The sequence below is a fragment of the Chrysemys picta genome, chromosome 9 (assembly GCF_011386835.1).
Source record: "Chrysemys picta bellii isolate R12L10 chromosome 9, ASM1138683v2, whole genome shotgun sequence".
NCBI lineage: Eukaryota > Metazoa > Chordata > Testudines > Emydidae > Chrysemys > Chrysemys picta.
In genome coordinates this window covers 38,795,339-38,812,310 of record NC_088799.1, presented here as the reverse complement: position 1 = coordinate 38,812,310, position 16,972 = coordinate 38,795,339, and positions in this window count along the sequence as shown.

The window sequence follows — 16,972 nt, the reverse complement described above, 5'->3', positions numbered from 1 at the left end:
AAGAGAACCTTTCTTATTCATAATTTTTCCACCCAGTAACTTTCCCTTTTGCTATTATCTTTGACTCAGTCAATTTGCAGACGTATAGTCTTCTGGAAATGGTTCCCAGTAAACTAAATTGCTAAGATTTGCACCTCACAAAATGATTCATGATATAGTCTAGGCTCGTGTGTGGAGGTGCAGATTGTCTCTGTTACCTTCCTTGGCTTCTTCCCATCACATAGCCTTTTGCCAGGCCATATCTTCACAAACTCACCCCTCCATTCAAGGCAAGGACTCTCAGGACTCTCCCCTGGAATCTCCCAATAAGTCTCAAACCAAAACTACAACTTAACCCAAGTTCTGCCTTCCTCAGGCTTGACCTGTCATCACACTTGAATTCCCCTTATATAGTTCCTCAATTAAATGACTCCCAGGGCTCATCTGCTCTACCTCAGAGGCTGTTTTGTATCGCTCATGGCCTCTTTCCAGACTTCCCTATTCTAGGACCCAACTCTCCCTCTGGGATTCCTCCTTGGCCTGCCTGGTCTTCCCACTCTAACCCTAGAGAGTGATAGCAGAGTTCCTCCCCATAGTTCCCTTCTGCTCCAAAAATTCTTCCGTTTAAATACCACCCAGCCAGCTCTTCTTGCAGTTGGGACTCATCTTTAATGACACCGAGCTCACCCTCCAGATACAGCCAGATAGCAAAATTGGCCCCTCGGGCTCACATTAACCTTTTCAGAGACTGTATGGGGTACATCACAAAGCATAAAAGTGGGAGAACTGTGTGAAGATCAAAAAGTGTGGAGGTACAGGGAGAAAGGGTAATAAGAGTCTTCAGGGCTCCTAAATATCTTGAGCATGTAAACAAAGCAGGGCCAGTGCAAGCTGAATCAAACACCCAAATTGAATTCAGGTTACAGATTCTTTTGAATTAAGGGTCTGATCCTGGGCCCATCCAAGTTTTTTCATAAACTCCCATTGATTTCAGTCATGCAGGATCAAGTCCTACCAGACTAATCTGGATTCCAAAGATCTGTCAGACACAAGCCAAGACATGATAGCAACACTTAATTCCCTGACTGGATTTGGGAGTTTACCTGAAATTAATTAAAAGTATACCTTGGCAGAAGATTTTTTTTCTAAAAATCCTTCCAAAAACATATCAGCTCCTTACCTCTGTTTTACCATGGAATGCTGACATTTTCCTTTCCTTCTCCGACTCTGAATTGCATTTCACATGCTGAGGTGGAGAACAGTTTGCCAAAATTATCTGTAAGAAAGGCAAGAGGAAGCGTCATAGGGTAAAAGATGGAATGAAAGGATTTTTTTTTTCTTAAAAAAAAAATGCCTTCATAAAATAGGATGCCAGAAAACTTATTTTAATGAAAAGGGCTGTGTCTGCAAAATCAAACCACTTTTAATGGAATAAGGCAGACAACACACTAACATAGTGGATTGAATCATGACTTGGCATCTTGCTTAAAGAACAGAGCAGTAGAGCACTTCTGTCTTAATGACCAGCAGCTGATGAATGACTAGTAGTTTAAGACTAGCTCAAGCCTCGATGAGGGATTTGAGCCTATGAGCATCATCAGTTTTTGTCAGTTCTTCTTTGTCTCATCCATGGAATCTTGAAATTTGGTTTCTCAGTCATCCTTAGCTAGGCTTTTTTCTAATTGTGCTTCAGTTACTCGGAAACAATCTATTTGGCAAGAATTCTCCTGTATCCCCCTCTTCCTAAATTGTATATTTTATTGTAGTATTCACAGCTGACACTGAGCCAGATTCTAATTATCCTCCCTTCACTGACTAGCACCTTGCTACACAAGGGAGCAGAAGGATGCTGCTGTCCATTGATGGCCCATGCGCACAAGTTGGATGGAAGGTTCTTGCATCCTTTTCATTCCCTTGTGCACCTACACAAGGTCCATCACAATGAAGCTCTTTCTGAAGCAGACTTCACACTCAGATGTCAAGGGAAGGCCTATCATCAGCTCATTTCCACGACTATACCCCCACCACATTCAGAAGCCCACTACAGCTCCCTCAAATAAAATATCTGGACCCACAACTAACTATGAAAAACATTTCTCTAATAATACATCCTTGAAGAATCTCTTATTTAAATCACGTCAGATCCTATATCTAACAGTCAGCATCATCATCATCAGGAGGTTTCACTCACACCCAGACGAAGAAAATATTTATGAGTGGCTGATCAAAAAGGTTTAGTTCTTGTGAGCTAGACAAATAATAATAAATGATCCCGCCTGAAATTCTTAAATGTTGAGTATTCCAAAGCAAAAGCTCAGCTGAAGTTCAGCCTTATGTGTGTGTGAGCAATTTAGTGTCCAAAAATAATAGTTTTGCCTATTAAGAAAAGATACATGTTGAAATCAGGGATGGTTTGTGTTTCAAAGGCTGAACATCAGTAACGTGCCACAAGAACAGTGTTTTTTTGGCAGATCACTGGCTTTCTGCCCTCAAGTTTCTTTAATACCAGTATTCTTAACTCTTCTTATTTGAATCACCGCACTTCTAGGGTAGATTTGCTGGTTTTCACCTTGTCATCTTTGGCCAGCTTGTCCTTCCCTCCACTAACACAAGTCGATACCACACCATTCTATTTTGTTGTGAGCACCTTCTTTCCATTTCTGACCAAAGAGTTTTGTCAAGGGATCATCCCAGCGCATTTTTGATCTGCTCAGCAGTCGCTTGTGGTCTCTGGGGATCCAGTCACTGATGCGTGTTGTACACCTATTGTCTTGCCCGCAGACTACATGACCCGCCCATCTTCACTTTGTGTCGTACATTGCCTGCACTACATCGGTCACCTCTGTACGCCTTCTGATCTCCTCATTCGGTATATGATCACAGAGCAACATTTGCCTTTCCATTGCTCTGTGGGTGACAGTGAATTTTTCTTCCTCCATTTTCGTCGTTGACCAGCTCTCTTCTCCGTATATCATTGCTGGCAGAACAGTGGAGTTAAACAGTTCTTTTCTTTTCTTCATGGGCAGTTCATCATCCGTTAGAGATGTCTTTAGTTTGTTAAAATTTGCCCAACCTGCCTTCCCCTTTGAATGAGTTATCTCTGATAAGCTGATGACCCAGGTAAATATATTTGTTGACCTCCTCGATTTCTTTCTTGTTTATAGTGATGATTCCTCCTGCACAGTGCTCATTCCGCATTTGATGGTTTTACCCTCTGAAAATGCAAATGTGATTTCATCAGCAGCACTTGGTTCCTTTTATATAGTCCCTTTCATGATTGAACATTGAAAGATTACCTGAGGAACTGCATGATAAATGACCAGTTAAGGGACTTGGCTGTCATGGCTACTGAAAAATAGTTGTTCAAGTCTCTTGCTCTGAAGGGAGTTGTCAACAGATTTTCTGCTGTTCACAACAACAGGCACATTCAGCTTCAATAAGGTAACTAGATTGTTACCAATATCATTTATCCCCATTCTATAAAGTATGTGCTGTAAAATCCTTGCTTCCCCAATAATGGTCCTCACCACCCCTTCGCTCCCCCGCAACTAATTATTCTAGCTTCACCTCTGGGTGTCTGTCACCAAACCAGCCATTATTGCATTTACTTCTTCAGTTAGACTAATTAAAGCAGTGTCTTCAGTCCCCTGATGAGCTCAAAAGAGTAGCTTCCTTGCCTGAAGGAATTATGTGCAAAGAACAAATTGAATCAGTTCATTGACACTACTGACATGAACTCTGATCTTAAATGGCTCATCTTTAAGGTTTTTGTGAGTTACCTATGTGGCAACTTCTATTCTATGCCCTGAGGATTTTAAAAGATACAGTTACCAGAAGACAGAGCTTTGGGGGTATAGGCTGGATAACTTGTATTTGGATTAAAGATGGATTAACCTAAAAGTGCTATTTTGGTGGTAGATTCAGTTTGGCTTTGTTCTAACTACAACCAGTTTTTAGAATCCTACTCTTGTGGATGCTTTCCAAGAATAGCAAACCTTTCCAATTGCCTAATATAAAAGATTCAAAATAAAACAGTGGTATGTCATAATTGTATAACTTTTGTTGCTTGTAAAACCAGTCATAACGCAGCTGGCTAACATCTTTGGGAAACATACTACTAAGGTTTCCTTTCTGTAACACTGCTCAATGTTGTAAAAAATAAAAATGAATTACATAAAGTGGTCCTGAAAGATTGTAAATATGACTATTAATTCTAGAATAGTTCACTGATCTGCTGCCATGGATTAAGAATAGGAGATTTGCTATGTCCCAGAGGACATCACCACACTGCACCAAAAAGAGCATTTGTTCCAAAAGCAGATTCCATAGGATGACATTCCCCTTAATTTCTTCCTTAAAGGCTTGTCTACACAGAGACTTAGTAAACAGCAAGTCTGGATGTAAATCTACAGTGCACTATCCTGCCGTACACTATATGGCCATGTGGACCCTGCTGACTCACACTAAAAGTTCTGTAGCATGCTTTGATGTACTACTGTTTCAAAACAGAGTGCCAGAGCATTTCCATAGAGAAATGGAAGAATAAATAAATGGATTGGATCGAAACCATCAAAGGTTTATGTTCAAGACCTCATTAGTTTTAAATGCCTTGTAGGGGTGGTAGTAATTCTGGTTCAAATTAAAGATATGTCTAAAATGCAAAATTCAGATTAGATGTGAACTTCTCTACAGTTCACGGCCATTAGGCTCCAGAGTTGATTCAATCCATTATAACAGTAGAGGCCAGGTGAAAAGGTCCAATCCCAAAGAATCAAGGTGTTTGGCTTTGGGGGGTTGACTGGGTCCTATCTCTAGTTCACATATGAACATTTGATCACTTCAGTGTCTGTGGATGTTCAGAGATAAAGGGGACTGGGTTGCATAGCCAAAGCCTCTCAGTTCCTATAGACCTTAAGTTTTAAATATATAAGGCCTAGCATAGCACCAAATATTTGGCAGTGATGAAAGGCTATTGGCTTGCTTCAGGTCCCACAGAACTACATACACTACCTAATCCAGAATTTGGAGATTCTAGACTATTGCTGAACTTGTTTAGACCATCTGCCATAGTTTTCTATGTTGTGATCTGGATCTGCCATTGAAATCAATGGTAAAATGCTTGAAGAAGGCCTTTATGGTTGGTGAGGAATACCCTATATCAATATAACAAAGATTTGTTAGAACCATTGCAGTTTTTCAGATCTTTTTCACAGCCAGGAAGTAGATATAATTTACTGAATTAGTTTAGTTAGAGATAAATCTAAATGTTGGTAGGACTAAAGCAATAGTAAGTCAACAGTAGAGATGAGCAAATCATTAATAAATAATTTATTCTATAAAGTTCGCCTTATGGAATACCTGCAAGCAGGTTGTGAGTTATTCAAAATATTTGTTATTAACATTCATTTATTAAATGTCCAGGGTTTCTTTTAACTGCATTGATCACAAATATTAAAAAAGCAAGTTATCTCAGTAAGTTAGGTTTGGCCAGATAAGTCACATGGTATTGGTATGAAAGCACCTCTATCATGAGTGTTGCCATGCGGAAATTTAATATTTTAGTTTCTGCAAATTCTACCATATGTGACCTTGAAATTTGCTTTCCACAAACATTTATGTTAAAACTCAGTCAGATAATCATAGGAAGTGAACACAAAAGAGGCAGGAGGATGTATGAAGCAGATTAATGTAAAATGTTGACGTTTATATATAAATAATTTTCTTCTATTTCTGAGCTCTGATCAATAGGATCCGATGTAAATCCCAGTGATCCTGGTATGACTTACATACTCATATTGCGAAGGGAAATGGCCTTCAGACTTTTAACAAACAGTTAAAATAAACCCATCTAAGAAATTTATGTTATAAAATAAATTTCTTGTACATGCTTAAGTTGAATAAAACTACCAGAGGTCAGAATTTGACCTTGTGTTTTACTTAAAGCGATCAGTAAAAGCAACATGCCTTCTTTGCAATGCAGTTATATTTCTTGGAATTGCTATATAATGAGACCCTATGTGTGTGGGATTTGCTATTAGTTTCGGCATATTAATGTGTACTGTGTCAAATATGTGACTTTTAAAGAGGATTGTAATGTGCTATAAAGTATTATAGAAAGGTAAAACACAGAAACATACTGAGTTGGGATCTAGAAAAGTATTTGTTAAGTACAATAAATCTGTATTGAGAACAAACGGTTTCCATCCAACCCACCCCAATAAAGAAACCAGTCCTGTATAGTTACCATTTTTAAGAGTCATGACCAGATGTCTTGATCATTTAATTGGGGCTACACTTAGTTTTCATTGAAGCTTTTGCTGAAACATTTGAAATGAGGTGCCTGTGCGAAATCCAATGCATGAAGGCTAGATAGACTAGGAATTGACAATATCTATAGAAGACTGAGGACATGGCTACACTACGAAATTAGGTCGATTTTATAAAAGTCGATCTTTAGCAACCGATTTTATACAGTCGATTGTGCATGTCCCCACTAAGCTCATTAGGTCGGCAGAGTGCATCCCCAATACCGTGACTAGCATCGACTTACGGAGTGGTGCACTGTAGGAAGCTATCCCACAGTCCCTGCTGCCCATTGGAATTCTGGGTTAAGCTCCCAATGCCTGATGGGGCAAAAACATTGTCGCGGGTGGTTTTGGGTACGTCATCAGTCTCCCTTTCTCCCTCCCTCCTTCCTTGAAAGCAATGGCAAACAATCATTTCACTCCTTTTTTCCTGGGTTATCTGTGCAGGCACCATAGCATGGCAAGCATGGAGCCCACTCAGCTGTACACTGCTTTTGTGAGCATTGCAAACACCTTGTGCACTATCCTGCAGTATGTGCAGAGCCTATCTAGGAGCAGCCAGCATGAGGAAGAGTGTGAGGAGGACATGGACACAGACGTTCCTGAAAGCACGCGATGTGGGAATTGGGATATCATGGCATCATTGGGGCATGTTGATACAGTGGAATGTCGATTCTGGGCCCAGCAAACAAACACAGACTGGTGGGACCGCATAGTGTGGCAGGTATGGGATGATTCCCAGTGGCTGCAAAACTTTTGCATGTGTAAGGCCACTTTAATGGAACTTTGTGAGTTGCTTTCCCCTGCCCTGAAGCGCAGGAATACCAAGATGAGACCTGCCCTGACAGTTGAGAAGCGAGTGTTGATAGCCCTGTGGAAGCTTGCAACAACTGACTGCTACTGGTCAGTCGGGAATCAATTTGGAGTGGGCAATTCTACTGTGGGGGCTACTGTGATCCAAGTAACCAGGGCAATCACTACCCTTCTTAGCAGAAGGGTAGTGGCTCTAGGAAATGTGCAGGGCATAGTGGATCCCTATTTTGGCACCATACCACCTTGTCAAAGAGTACATAAACCGCAAGGGGTATTTCTCATTGGTGTTGCAAGCACTGGTGGATCACAAGGGCCGTTTCACTGACATCAACATGGGATGGTCGGGAAAGGTGCATGATGCTCGCATTTTTCGGAACTCTGGGCTATACGGAAAGCTACAAGAAGGGAATTTCTTCCTGAACTGGAAAATTACCATTGGGGATGTTGAAATGCCAATAGCTATCCTTGGGGACCCAGCCTATCCCTTGCTTCCATGGCTCATGAAGCTGTACACAGCCCGCCTGGACAGCAGTAAGGAGCAGTTCAACTATAGGCTGAGCAAGTGCAGAATGGTGGTAGAATGTGCCTTTGGACATTTAAAAGGGTGCTGGCACAGTTTAGACCTCAGCAAAAGCAATATTCCCAGTGTTATTGCTGCTTGCTGTGTGCTCCATAATATCTGAGAGAGTAAGGGGGAGACATTTAGGGCGGGGTGGGAGGTTGAGGCAGGTTGTCTGGCGGCCAATTTTGAACAGCCAGACACCAGGGCAATTAGAAAAGCGCACTGAGGTGTGCTGCGCATTAGAGAGGCTTTGAAAAACTGTTTCATGACTGACCAGGCTATGGTGTGACAGTTGTGTGTGTTTGTCTTTGATGCAAAGCCACCCCCTTTGGTGAATGTACTTCCCTGTAAGCCAATCCCCTGTCCCCCTTCGACCACAACTGGCACAGGAAATAAAGTCCCTATTGTTCTGAATCCATTCGTTCATTAATTTATTTTAAAAAAACTTGAGAGCACCGTCAATGCTGACTAGTAAAAGGAAGCCCAGGTGTACAAAGGGTTTGATAATGGGCTGGGGTGGGGGAGGAGGGAAGGACAAGGCCACATTGCTTATCGTAGCCACACTACAAATCAAAGCTGTTAGAATGACAGTCTTCTATTGCTTGGGCTATCCCCTGGAGTTCAGTGGCAGGGTGCCCGGAGCCTCCCCCCCACCGCCCCACATTCTTGGCATCTGGGTGAGGAGGATATGGAACTTGGCAAGGAGGGCAGGCAGTTACACAATGGCTGCAGCGGGAGTCTGTAGTCTAGTTGCCTTTCCTGCAGCTCCACCAGATGCCTCATCTGTCCGTTTGCTCCCCCTTAGCCTCAGCATCTCTTCCTGCATGTTATGATCATGCTCAGTGTGTGCTTTCCTGGCCTCTGCCACTGAATGCCTCCATGTATTCAGCTGTGCCCTATCAGTGCAGGAGGATTGCATGAGCTCTGAAAACATGTCATCACAAATGTGGTTTTTTCGCCTTCTAATCTGTGATAACCTCAGCGCTGGAGTTGATGCGGGGAGCATAGAAACATTTGCAGTTACAGGGGGGAAAAAAGGGAGAATAGACTTTACAGAAGATACATTTCTGAGAACAAAAGGGAGACTCTTTCTCAGTGAATCAAGCAATTCACAGCAGACAGCACATGTGTTTTAAGTACAAGGTCACATTTTGCCTTTTATATTGAGCGCCTGCCAGTATGGTGACAACACACACAACTGGGCAACAGAATTCAATTTGCAGGCAGCCATGGTAAGCAAAAGGGTACGTGGGGTTGGCTTCTTCCGCATTCATGTGGGAATGGTTTCAAACTGCAGTGCCCTCCTTTCCCATAGCAACCAATGCCAGTTGTGTTTGCCGTTTAAAAGGAGGGGCTGCGGTTTTGGGGTGGATGTGCAGCAGGTGCACTGTCAGCGTGGATTCCACACCCACACCTTCCCCCACAGCGTGGCTATTCTCTGGGATGATCCCTTTTAGCCAAGTACAAACAGCCCCACATGACCGGGGTCTAATGTGTCGGGGATCAGCAAACAGAGGGGATTACTGTTCCCTTACAAAACTTCCCCTATTTCAACCAGGTGACCATGAATGATATCACTCTCTTGAGGCTGACACAGAAAGATAAAGACCAAATGTTGACCAAAACCCAGGACCATTCTCTGCCATGCTTTGTGCTGCAATGATTCCAGACCACTTGCTACTGGCTTGGTGTGGTAAAGTGTCCTACCGTAGAGGATGAAATAAGGCAGCCCTTCCCATAAACCTTCTGCAAAGGCTTTCAGAGTACCTCCAGGAGAGCTTCATGGCAATGTCCCTGGAGTATTCCCACTCCATCCCCAGACACGTAAACAGACGTTTCCATTAGCTGTACTGGCCACGAATGCATCCCATTTGTTCAGGGCAAATCAAACATTAAACACAATTGCTTTTAACTCCGAAGTGTCATTACAAATGTGCACTCACCAGAGGTGCCTTCTCCACCATCAGAGTCTGGGAAAAATAGGCCCTGGGTGGGTATTGACTCCAGGTTGAGGAAAAGGTCCTGGCTGCTGGGGAGAACGGATTCTCCACTTGCTTGCTGCGAATTCTCCTCCTCCTCCTCAAAATCCTCATCCTTGTTCCTGAGGCTGCCACCTTGCAAGTGTTCATGGAGCGTGTTGGGGTACTGGTAGGGTCCCTCCCTAGAATGGCATGCGGCTGATCATAGAAGCAGCATGTATGGGGCTCTGCCCCGGAGTGACCATTTGCCTCCTTTGTCTTTTGGTAGACTTGCCTGAACTTCTTAATTTTCATGCAGCACTGCTGTGCATCCCTGGTGTAGCCTTTCTCTGCCATGCCCTATGTGATTTTGGCATATATATCAACATTTCTTCTGCTGGTTCGGAGTTCTGCCTGCACAGATTCTTCTCTCCATACAGCACTCAGATCCAGTGTCTCCCGTTTGCTCCATGCTGGAGCTTGTTTGCAATTCTGAGACTGCATGGTCAACTGTTCTCCTGAGCTCGCCACGCTGAACAAACAGCAAATGAATTTCAAAAGTTCCCGGGGCTTTTCCTGTGTACCTGGCTAGTGCAGCAGAGTTGAAAGTGCTGTCCAGAGCGGTCACACTGGAGCACTCTGGAATAGCTCCTGGAGGCCAATATCATCAAATTACACAGTGCTGTGTCTACACTACCCCAAATTCGACCCAGGAAGGTTGATTTTAGCGCTTCTCCACTCATCAGGGAGGAGTACATCAGTCGATTTTAAGAGCCCTTTAGGTCGGTGGAACAGGTTTGGTTGTGTAGACGCATTCATTATAAAATCGACCTAACGGGGCTAAATTCAACCTAACCTCGTAGTGTAGCCCAAGCCTGAAAGTTCAGTGGATGGACTACAATCATCTAAATGTGCCAGCTATAATGATTTGGCTCTGTTGCTAGAAAGACTCTGTTCTGACTGCCTACATTTATTCTGTATGGAAGAGTACATGGAGACAGAGGCCATGGACATACAAGGAAACAGTGGTATAACATAGTATATAAAACCATCCAGGCAACCCAACAGGCTCAAATGCTGTCTCAAAACAGAAGAGGATGGAATCTGCTTATAATCTTGGCCCTACCCAGTCTTGGCATTTGAACAAGGAGGTACAAAAAGGAGGAGGAGGAGGATACACCTAGATGGCAGCTCAGTGCCTCATTTAGTCTATGGTATTAAAAGGTTTTTGTTTGTTTTTACAAAGCCCAGTGCAATAATTTAAATGCTGAATGTGTTTGGAAAGTGACACAATGTTACCCAGTGCAGCACTCAACACTAACATCACATCATATGAATGTGATTCTGAATTATAGCAGTGCCAGTAAAACAGTGATATGATTGACAGACAGAGATTAACCTGGACAGTTAGAGTAGGGTTTAAAAATGCTGAGCGCTAGACCAACTGTGCTCCCACTGATGTCAATGGAGTTTTGTCATTAACTTCAATGGGTGCAGATTTAAAACAATGATGGGTGTTTCTTTAAAAATCTCACCTTTAGCTTCTATGATACAAAAGAGGAGAAAAACAGTTCTACTATTTACCCCAACTGTGAGATAGTTTACAGTACTTTGGTTTGACATTTTTCTCTAAAGAATGGAGCAGTAAAGCCCTTCATTCTAATTTAGTTGCACAGCCATGAGGAGCTCTAACTGAGTTCAGGCCCTTGAAGTCAGAATCTTCAAACTCAGCAATGATGTTGCACAAATCCTTAATAAGCACTTGTTTATGCATTTAAATTGGAGTCTTGCTGATAATAATTTTATTGATCTCAGGCATAACTATTTCTTTTATTTTATAATTATTGCTTTTATTAAGCAGCTTCTCTGAAAATATCACCCCCTAATACACAAGCGTACACAGATTGACTGCATTTTATTGTATAAATAATTTACTGTATGAACTGGATCTTTTACTTTAATCTCCCAGTGGGAGGAGGTACTGCACTTTTAGCTCTGATGGTTCCTCTAGTTGGGACATGCGTTTTCTGTCTTTTTTTCCCCTCCCACAGCATGGAAACCCTCTTAACCACAAAGATTGTCTTCTGGACCAACTTCACACTCTGATTTCCCATTTACGATTGTGCAGAACACTATCTATCCTGTATGGTCACCTAACTTTCTGATGAGAGCTTCCATGCAAAAATATTAGGAAGGTAATTCATTTAAATACCTTTTAATGCATTTTATAAACTAAAAGCGAGTACAACCAACTTCATGTAATCAGCGAATTTTCCACTGATCACCAGTAAGTGTGAGGTCTATGGACCACAGTTTGAGCAATCCTGCTCTGGGGAAACATGAGCAAGACCAGGGAGATTTAAGACACAATAACTTGCAACAGATGTCTAGCACCAGCCTCATCTTTTCCCATCAATAAGTTGAAATCCCAAATATTAAAGCTGCCTGGGCCTTTCTTTTTCCACTCAGACCTTTATTATCAAACCACTCTACATTGCTTTGCATGTTTATTTAATAAAGTGTCGTGTCATTATTAGATAACTACAAGGGATGGATGCCCTATGACTACATCACTGGGATGGACCTCAGGAGAGCTGAATTCATTTCCTAGCTTTGCCACTGACTTCCTGCATGACCTTAGTTAAGTCCCTTAGGACCCGATCGATAGCTCCTTGAAGTAAACTGAAATACTTTAGTGGGCTGTAGTTCAGGCCTTAAATCTTTGTATCTCAGCTCCTCATATTTTATTATTCCCAACTAATATTCTCTTTATCCCATCCTTTGTCTGTCTTGTCTGTTTGGATTGTACACACTTTGGAGTAGGAATTCTCTTTCACTTAGGGCCGCCCAGAGGGGGGGGCAAGTGGGGCAATTTGCCCTGGGCCCCGCAGGGGCTCCGCAAGCCCTGGCTGAGAATCCCTTCCCTGGCTAGAGGCACCTTTTTAATTTTTACTCACCTGGCGGCAGTCCGGGTCTGCGGCGGCACTTCCGCGTCAGGCCCTTCAGTTGCTTTGGGTCTCTGGCTGCATTTCGGCGGCATTTCGGCAGTGGGCCCTTCAGTGCTGCCGAAGACGCGGAGCGAGTAAAGGACCCGACGCTGCCACCGCCGCAGACTCTGAGCGCCGCCCGGTGAGTACAACGCCACAGCAGGTGGCACCTTTTTTTATGTCTGCTCCCCTGCTTTGCCCCAGGCCCCCTGAATCCTCTAGGCAGCCCTGCTCTCACTATGTGTTTGTACAGTACTAGTTGGAGCCTGAAAGGTCTGCCATAATACAGACAACAACTCCATCAAAATTGCAGTATGCTCCAACTTCTCCCTTCAGAAAGGGTTTTTAAGTGGATCTGGTTGGGAATCTTCCAATGGAATGATTTTCTGACTGAAAATGCAGTTTTTGTAAAAGCACAGCTTTTTGTGGGAAAATGTTTATCTGTCATGAAAAAATAAAATATTACTAGATTCACAGAAATAAGAACAAATAATTTGAAATTATCAACATAGTTTAAATATTTAGTCAGTATTGGTATTGTTCAGAATAGTCACCACTAAGTGGATTAACTTCCTTAAATTCACAACCCTTAAAGTGTTGTCAACTTTGTGTTTTAATGAAAAAAGATTCTGGAACCTTGGGAAATATTAATAAAACATCTGAAGGTACCCTTTGAATCCCTTCTGCACAGGAAAAAGATTAAAATGCTATTGACACAGTGTATCCTCACTATTCACAATTAGCCACACAAGAATGGTCTTAGACAATTGACTCAACTATGGAGATCATTGATAAAGGATTGGAAAAGGTCATCCTAAATGCTGCCCTTTAGGCAGTTTGGGCTTGAGTGGTCCTGTCCTCAGCTTATTTTCTATGGTTCATGGCTTTTAGGTGGATATGAAAAGACCTTTGTGCAAAGCAAGTATTTAGACATCTCTGCATGACCTTACCCTATTTTTTAAAGATTCTAGACAGGCCTCATCTTTGTGGCTAAGGTCAAATGTGATACATCTTGAAAAGAATATAAGAGCTGCTGAAAAAGTTAGGGAATGTGAAGATTTCTACTCTTTAAAGCTCTCAGTCATGAAGCTACTGTACCTTTCTGTGCTAAGAATAAGATCATGGGATCCCTGTTCCTTTGAGGCTATTTGAGGGGAGGGGGGATAAATTCTTTAAAAGTGCATTTTATTTTCAACATTTTGATCTGGCTAACTTGAAAAAAAATACATTCCTATTTCTATACATTTTTGTGGGAAGCACGTTCACTAGTCTCAATGGAATCTGGAAAGATGTACATTCACAAAAGAAGGAAACCACATAGAATATAGTAGTATTTGAGAATGACATAAGAGTTGTGTTGTAAAATGTCTTCCTTCTGAATAATTTTTATACTGTTTTGGAGGCTGGGATGGGAGTGGGGAGGTTGAATAACATGTAAAGTGTATAATAGTATGTTTATTACCTTTTCTTCTTTAGTATCCTAACATTGCAGTTTCTTTTTAGAACACTTAAGTCTTTGCATACTTTAAACATCTATACTTTTGATACCCTATTATTTAAATTCCTTTCCAAAATGATCAGCTGGAATGCCCTCTGCCATCCCGGGTCTCAAAATTAAAAAAAAAAATCTGAAACATGTTGAAGATAAAAAAAATCACGTCAAACCAATTAGAGCAATGGCATTTATCAGAAACATATTGTGAGTGGGAGAAGCTTCAAAAAGGCAGGAAAGGAGAAGTAAGAAGACAGTGATTTTCCCTCATATTTTGGTTGAAATACTGCACTTAAGACATGTGCCCATGCAGTTACAAGTTCAGGAAAGAGGAGAGCAGTGCTAACCACATGCATAGCACTAGAGATGCCCTCTTGATGTAGGGTAGGAGGGCTATGTTTGCTGTTTAAAATAGGTGCAATTTGTGCCACTAACTAGTCCACACTGCCATGTGCTACTTGTAATAGCCAGTTGATGGCCTAGTCGTGCCCTCTAGGTGCCAAACTGTGTCGCCCTGTGGCCATTGAGCATTGGTGTGCATGTTAGCTGGGGCCTGCTCTCTTAAGTACTAGCTAATATTACCCATTGTGCTAGGCACTGTACAGTATTTCTATATTAGGGACCACTTGGAATGGTCTTAGGTCTCTTTTGAAATCATACTGCTCATCCAACTAAGAAAAGCTTGGGTACTATGCCAAGAAAAATGGGACCAGTGTGCTAATAAATAAGTGGCATTTCTTTTGGGTAGTTTATCTGTTATTAAACTTCAATCAATAGCACTAGTTTTGGTTTGAATTTTGTAATGTGCAGAGGACACTGATTTGTGCTGTTGGTGAGATCATATGCATTAGATTGCAATATTAAGTTCCATTTTTCTATAAATATTTGGAATAGATGCACCCCTCCCAAGTATTAATCTGAATCACCATGCCCCTCTGGCTTTTGTGGGAGCCTCCAGGACTCTCAAGCTCAACTTTGTTTCTCAATTTAAAAACAAACAAAACAAATATGTATGTTGATGCTAAACATGACCAAAATTCATTCCATGGACCTCTAGGGGATAACATGAGAGATTAGTCTTCTGATCTCCAGTTGGCTATACTATTGTTTTCTTCTTGTCACTCTGTACTGAACATGGTACAGATAAGAACATACATACATATACTAGAATAACTACTCCAGCCAATGTTAACAATAAGGCTGAGATTTTCAAAGCCACCCAAAGGAGACACATGCTCAGTTCAATGGAAAATCAAGTTCTTCCCAAAAACTATCCCACTCTTTTCTCCTCCCCCTTCAGAAACTTCATTTTTGGGAGCGGGGGAGAAAACCAAAGTTTTAAATGCCAGGCTTTTCTTCCATTTCTCCACCCCATTTTTGCCTTTGGCAAAATAGAAAAAAGGGCCTGGGGAGAGGAAGCGGGAGTGAGGATTTTGCTTTGTTTTGGTCTCCATTTTAATTTGAAAACTGAAAAAAAAACAAACAAACAAACAAACAAACAAAAAACACCATAGGAAATTTTGAGGAAAAAAACAACTTCTTTTCAAGCTTTCCCATGTATAACAATTGGTATTTTTGATCTTCTCCATCCTATATATTTTGTATCCATTCTTCCTCCCATTCAAGGCAATTTGAAAACTTATTTTGTCTTCTATGGAAACAGGTCCAAGACCTTCATTGATAGGTAGTGAGAGTAAAGGGAGACCACTAAACAACAAATAGAGGAGAGGTAAGAAGAGCATCCAATCATACATTTTAGAGACTGGGAAGGAGAAGGTGGTTTGAATAGTTAGATGTTTGGGATAGCTAATATGTCTTTGAAAGCATTGACTTTAAACAGAAAGGAATACGACAGTTCCATGTGGGCCCCAAATGTTCCTACTGATATGACATTAATCCCACCAACCATCCTAAAATATTGTCTCTCTCTCTCTTCCTTTTGGTGACCCAGGGAGGATTCCTGGAATTCTGCTCCACAGAAAAGGCATTAATTATTGTAATTATGTTATAACTTATGGTGGGAGCTTTTCAGTGTTTGTCTGAGGCAGCAGCAAAGCCAGTTGGATGGCAATTTTATAGCCAAATTAATAAAAGAAAGATTGAAAATCCAGGTATTGACTACAACATCATCTTCTTTGATGTAGCAACTAAAAATAAGCAGGTGATGAAAGGGCACTTCTGTCTGCTGTTAGCATAACATTGCCTTTTTCCTGCATGGCAGTCACTTTGACAGAGTTTCAGCTGATATACTAACTTTTATCCCCAAATTTTACGGTTCAATTAACTTTTAATAAATTAAAACTATCAAGGCAGGTTAAAGCTGGTCAGGAATGAGCTTCAAGAAAGACTAGAACATGGTACTGACTGCAAATAGCTCTACAGTTACATCTCCAAGTGCTTCAATGGGACAATCAAATATGCAAGAGTGATTAGAAGGACCAGGAACAAAGCATAAAAATAAACAGTTCTACATCATTTTAAGTAAATGAGTTAAAAGAACATGAGACTTAATACATGTGGTTAGCAAGTTATTATTTTAACTATTTGTTGTCTGTATTTCAATAGCACTTAGAGATAGAGCTGGTTAACCAATTTTTAATTTCTTAGAAAAAAATATAATTTTATAGAAAATTTTCACAAAACAATTTGTGCCTCTTTTTTTGGTCATTCTTTTTCTACAGGCCTCAGCAGAGACCAGGGACCCTTTTTACTAGGTACAAATGACTAACAAGAAACAGTCCCTGCTCTGAAGAGCTTACAATGTAAATAGACAAGACAGACAAAGGGTGAAAAGAGGAAGCATTAGGGAACTGAGGCACAGAGACAGTAAGCATTTTGCCCATTGTCACAGAAGTCTGTGGCAGAGCTGGGAATCA